General features: G+C 41.6%; 1 long non-coding RNA gene across 1 annotated transcript in view; it reads right to left on the bottom strand.

The window, feature by feature from the left end:
* Positions 1-2,439: 2,439 nt before the first annotated feature.
* The window catches only part of LOC139440661 (uncharacterized), a 45,134-nt gene continuing 41,573 nt past the window's right edge, over positions 2,440-6,000 (bottom strand). The window contains exon 3 of the long non-coding RNA XR_011650841.1: positions 2,440-2,513. This is a non-coding gene — a long non-coding RNA (uncharacterized lncRNA). The remainder of the gene's footprint in view (positions 2,514-6,000) is intronic.

Here is a 6,000-nt window from a genome sequence, read left to right as displayed (position 1 = left end):
GACGGGACTGAGACTGGCGGAGTGTGGGACAAATGGCGCAGGCAGTCTGAGCACTAGCAGACCCTGCGGCCCCACATTTGCACAGATAAACCCAGAGGGCCGGACTCAGAGTGGCGGAGAACGGGGCAGACAGAGCGGCGGGTAGCACCCCGGCGGCACTACATTCGCAGACCCGCGTAACCCAGGGCTCCAGCTCAGGGAAATAAAGCCTCAGACCTCTGATTGAAAACGCCCGTGGGGGTTGGGGCGGCAACAGGAGAGACTCCCAGCCTCACAGGAGAGGTTGTTGGAGAGACCCACAGGGGCCTAGAGTGTGCACAGGCCCACTTACTCGGGAACCAGCACCAGAGTGGCCCAGTTTGATTGTGGGTAGCGGAGCGAAAGATTGAAAGCAGAGGAGAGTGAAGCCAGCGCCATTGCTCCCTCTCGGCCCCTCCCCCACGTACAGCGTCACAGCTCTGCGACCAGCATTACCCCGCCCTGGTGAACATCTAAGGCTCCGCCCCTTAAAGTAACAGATGCGCGAAGACAAAAAAAAAAAAAAAGGCCCAAATGACAGAACACTTCAAAGCTCCAGAAAAAATACAACTAAGCGACGAAGAGATAGCCAACCTATCGGATGCACAGTTCAAAGCACTGGTTATCAATATGCTCACAGACTTGGTTAAATCTATTCGAAAAACAGATGAAAAAATGAAGCCTATGCTAAGAGAAACAAAGGAAAATGTTCAGGGAACCAATAGTGATGAGAAGGAAACTGGGACTCAAATCAATGGTGTGGACCAGAAGGAAGAAACAAACATCCAACCAGAAAAGAATGAAGAAACAAGAACTTGGAAAAATGAGGAGAGGCTTAGGAACCTCCCGGACGCCTTGAAACGTTCCAACATCCGAATTATAGGGGTGCCAGAAGGAGAAGAGGAAGAACAAAAAATTGAAAACTTATTTGAACAAATAATGAGGGAGAACTTCCCTAATCTGGCAAAGGAAATAGACTTCCGGGAAGTCCAGGAAGCTCAGAGAGTCCCAAAGAAGCTGGACCCAAGGAGGAACACGCCAAGGCACATCATAATTACATTACCCAAGATTAAATGCAAGGACCTACATCCAAGATTACTGTATCCAGCAAAGCTATCATTTAGAATGGAAGGGAAGATAAAGTGCTTCTCAGATAAGGTCAAGTTAAAGAAGTTCATCATCACCAAGCCCTTATTATATGAAATGTTAAAGGGAGTTACCTAAGAAAAAGAAGATCAAGAATAGGAACAGTAAAAATGACAGCAAACTCACAGTTATTAACGGCCACACATAAAACAAAAACGAGAGCAAACTAGGCAAACAACTAGAACATGAGGGTTGTCATTAAGGGAGTGGCAGGGGGAGAGGGGGGGAAAGGTACAGAGAATAAGTAGCATAGATGATAGGTGGAAAATAGACAGGGGGAGGGTAAAAATAGTATAGGAAATGTAGAAGCCAAAGAACTTATAAGTATGACCTATGGACATGAACTATAGGGGGGGAATGTGGGAGGGAGGGGGGTGGGCAGGATGGAGTGGAGTGGGGGGGGAAATGGGACAACTGTAATAGCATAATCAATAAATATATTTAAAAAAAAGTTAAAAAAAAAAAAAAGATTGCATTTATGATTCCAGGGTGGGGAGGCAGGCCATGCTTAGAGGAATTTCTGCAGCTTAATGGTAATAGGCTGGGGATAGGAGATGACCTGACACTTTTATGTGAATTATACGGGGTTAATGTTCAATTATTTGAAAAATTCTACACAGTTATCAGAATTATTTGATTCCAAAGAGGCCTAACACTACACTGCATCTAGAGTATACCCCTGGGGGAAAATTGAGGATGTTGTCCTTCAAAAAGGTCCAAATACACGTATGCTGTTCTAAGCCTATTTTATATTTTCACTCTTCTACATATTTACAATGTAGAAGGCTTCGTGTTGACATGATCTGGCCTTGTTGCTAGAAAAATAGGCATCTTCATTAATAATTACCAACAAATGAAGCTCCAACTATGAGGTGATGAGTTTCTGGTAAGAGATTTTCTGGTTGTTGTACGGTAGGAGGTCTATCAAACCAAGTAAGCTCTTTCATATCCAGAAAGCATCTCAACCTACCTCAAACCAAAACCCAACCACACATCTCATTAGCAAATCTCTTCAACAGGAACAAAGGAGAAAACGAAATATTTCCACTATCTCACTTGATTATTCCTCTATCACACCTCATTTATTCTATTATATGAAGAAAGACTGGAGTGCTCCAGGTTGTCACAGGTCAATCTCCAGCTAAATAAAAACACACATAATATCAGTGAAAGGAGAGAAATTTTATTTAGAGGCCTTGGGCAGAGATGAATAATCAATGATGATTATGGTGGCCTTGGGCCTGAACCAAAAGAAGGCTGGCTCGTCGTTTGCCATGGGAGAGAATATATCATGGAAAAACGTGGATTCAAGAAGATTCTTCCACCAGACCATTGACGTATGCTGCTGACTAAGGAGACAAGAATGAGAACATTTAGGATTTACACTCAGGAAAACCATGTGTTTTTCATATAGGGATCCCCCCAGGTCAGCTTCCCAGAGATTCCATTAGACATAAAGTTTCAAAGAGTTTGAGAAACCCACCTTCAAAAAGGTAGGTCCAAGGGTTATGTCAACCTCTCTACCAAATGGGCAAGCTTAAAGGGAAGTTCTATAGCACAAAGAGGACCAGCAATGAACACAGAGAGTCTGGTTCTTTGAAGGATTGATGGGGAAATGGGGGAAAGAGTTGGTTTGTGGGGGGAGGAGGGAGTGCTACAGAAGAGTGGGAGACAGTCTTTGGAAGGCACATGGAGAGCTATGCTTTGATAAAGGCATGACATCTTGGGACACCTGCCAAGCCAGAATGACAATTCCTCAGGAAATGTCATCAGTACCTTGTTGTCCTGTTCTTTTGCTGGCGTGACTTCTTTGGTTTTTGTCTGTGTGATAAATCCTTCAGATGACATGCTGAACATCTGCAGGATTGCACTGTCTTCTTACGTTCCCAAACTTTGGCCATCAGAGGGATTCTTGTTGAAACAGCCTCTGTCTACTCCCCCGCCCTCTCCCCAAGTCCATTTTTCCAAACCAGCCCACTCATCACTCCCTTTATATATGGAGACAAGAGGCCATGACATGAACCCTCTTGTTAAAAAGACCTGATGATTGATGATGCTTTGTCACAATGGCTGAAAGTCAACATGAGAGGTTGGTTGGGTGGTTGGAAAGTACTGCAATATTTGGATAAAATCAAAAAAGTACCTCTTAAAATTGTTAAAATCAACTTGTTGCCCATCGGTATAGCCCATAAAAACCACCCTAAATGAGCCAAACTGAGTAAAATTCTTCTGGCCTTTCAGCGACAAGTCCACTATCTTTAAAGCCTTTATTTGCTGACACATTTAGGTATGCATTCCTGGTTCCATTGTCTTCTTTCTAGAAAGAACTCTTTAGCAAGGACTTGAACAATATGGAATTTTTTAAATGAATTTATTGAGGTCTAGGTGACATACTATAAGCTGCACATACTTTAAATACACAACTCAATAAGTATTCACAGAGATATACACCCAGGAACCTATCACCACAGATCAAGATAATAAGCTATTCTCTTCACTCCCAAAGTTTCCTGTTCCCCTTTGTAATCTCTCCTTCTTGCTCCACTTCAGCTCCCACTCTAATCCCCAACAATGTAGAATTCAACGCTGTAGTCTTTATGGAGCATTGACGTATGTTGCTAAGGAGACAAGAATGAGAACATTTAGGATTTACACTCAGGAAAACCATGTGTTTTTCATATAGGGTCCTGCCCAGGTCAGCTTCCCAGAGGTTCCATTAGACAAAAAGTTTCAAACTTTTTAATCTACTATCCTGCCCCATGCCCCAGAACCTCACAAAGATACAACTTCATCCTCAGGAAGCTCATGTCTAGGAAGAGCAGACGTGGATACAAATAAAAATTTCTAGACAGAATCTGATAACTGATATAAAATTTGCCCAAAAGATTAATAATGAGGGTTCATTGAAGAAGTAATCATAGAATTTGGGACCCTTGTTTTGAGTTTTGAAGGACATATAAAAGTTTAATAGGTAAAGATGCAAAAAAAAAAAAAAAGTAACAGTACAAGTAGGACACTGAATTTTCTGTCAATACCTGTAGGTTTTCTACTTTTAAATAATCCAGTTTGACCAAAATATCAGAGGTTGCCTGCAGAAGAGAATAAAAGACATGGGTAGAAAGCAAAGTTTGGGTTGACAAACTTTGACAGTATGAAAAGTAAAATGTTATGGCAAAAATGAGTTACCTCTTGTGTAGACCATAAGGAGTTTCCCACATTTTTTGAACAGAAAAGTGACATGATTAGTCTTGTTTTAGGATGTTCCTTGGACAAGAGTTTGCATGATTAAAAAGACTCATGCAGATTTCATAATAATGTAATCCAAGGGTAACAAGGATTAATCAAGGGCTGCCACCCTGGCACCAGAAAGGAGAGGGAAGAGCACGCCTGAATGGCTGTTGGGTGGTGCCATCCAGAAGGGATAGGCTAGCAGGGAGTCCCCAAGAGATGTCATCTCTTCTCTTCTTTCAAGCCTGGTTTCAAGTGCACTTCCTGAACAAAGATTGTAATTGTTCCCCACCTTAAAGAGAGCCAGCCTCACACAGAGCGGGCAGATAATCCAAGTACCTCCTACAGTTCCTCTAATCTCCTGCCTCTTGCAAACTCTAAGAGGCAGGGAATTCTACATGCTACATGTCCTGTCACTTTTTTTAACATAAGACTAAGGTTTTAGTCCTGGGAAGGGCAGCCATGGTTGGGAAGAGAGAGACAGGAAAAAAGAGAGGATGGTAGAGTTGTATTTTAACTACCTATACACATATTTACAAAGATGAGTCTAATTTATTTCTGTACTTTTTTATGTTAAAAGTTACTAATAATGAGGTTGTTTCCACACCCAAAGTACTGAGATTTTTAAGCTAAAAGGACTGGAGTCCATGATCGTGATATTATGTCTTAGAGATGGCTTGATAGAGCAACACATTTATTTATCCCAATTTGTACTGAGGATCTGCAGCTATACACCTTATCTCATCTCTGGCCCTTTGTGTTTCTGTACTCTTTTCTATGTGTGCATGGGGCCAGTGTGAGGGATGGACAAAAAGGAAGTGATGGGGATGTTTTTATGGGACCCCAAATCATAGCTAAAATATGCCTGAAAACTCACCAGCCTAGGTACATGTCAATGTGGATTCCCTTCACCTTGCAACAACCCAAATAAATCCTCACTTTGTGAACATGTTCTCATTCAAGAACTTTGTTTTGATAAACAATAAGAATTCCGCTCTCAATTATAAGGATTTATTGAAAACCTCTTGTGTTTATCTTTATGCTATGTACTTAAATAGAGAATGTAAAACAGGCAAGAAAAAATCTTATATGAGTTATTTCAGTTTCTTATACAAGAAGACCCCCAGATACTTAGTTTACTAGATGTGAGATCTTGGGAAGTTACTTAAGCATGCTGATCCTAGAATAGGGCAATATTAGTACCCATCGCATAAAGTTTATATAACAATTAAATAAATAGTTAATATCTCTAGAGTATTTGTCATATTCCTGACACTGTTCCAAGCACAAGCTATTATCTTGGCTCTATACTCCGAGAGTCTAAGGTGCATAGAGGAAGGCAGAAAGGTGAAGTAACAAAGACCAGGCAGGCCTGGATGTCCACCCCAAACTGTGGACTTAGTGATAGATAAAAGTGGAGGTTGAGGTCAAGAAGGCATGAAGGACACATGGGTAAAGCGAAGTTAGAACAACAAGGCAAAGGCCTGTCATTTTTTATGGCAGAGCAAGAGTGGTTAAATAAAGTCTCCTCTTTTGGAAAGCTTAGAGATGGTGATTGCTAGAGAGAGGTGTGACTTCCTGTGCTCAAAACCATCTCCACCCTCTACT

The sequence above is a fragment of the Desmodus rotundus genome, chromosome 2 (genome assembly GCF_022682495.2).
Source record: "Desmodus rotundus isolate HL8 chromosome 2, HLdesRot8A.1, whole genome shotgun sequence".
Classification (NCBI taxonomy): Eukaryota; Metazoa; Chordata; class Mammalia; order Chiroptera; family Phyllostomidae; genus Desmodus; species Desmodus rotundus.
Note: the sequence above shows the minus strand (reverse complement) of the source record. Positions and strands in the feature narration are given on the sequence as shown.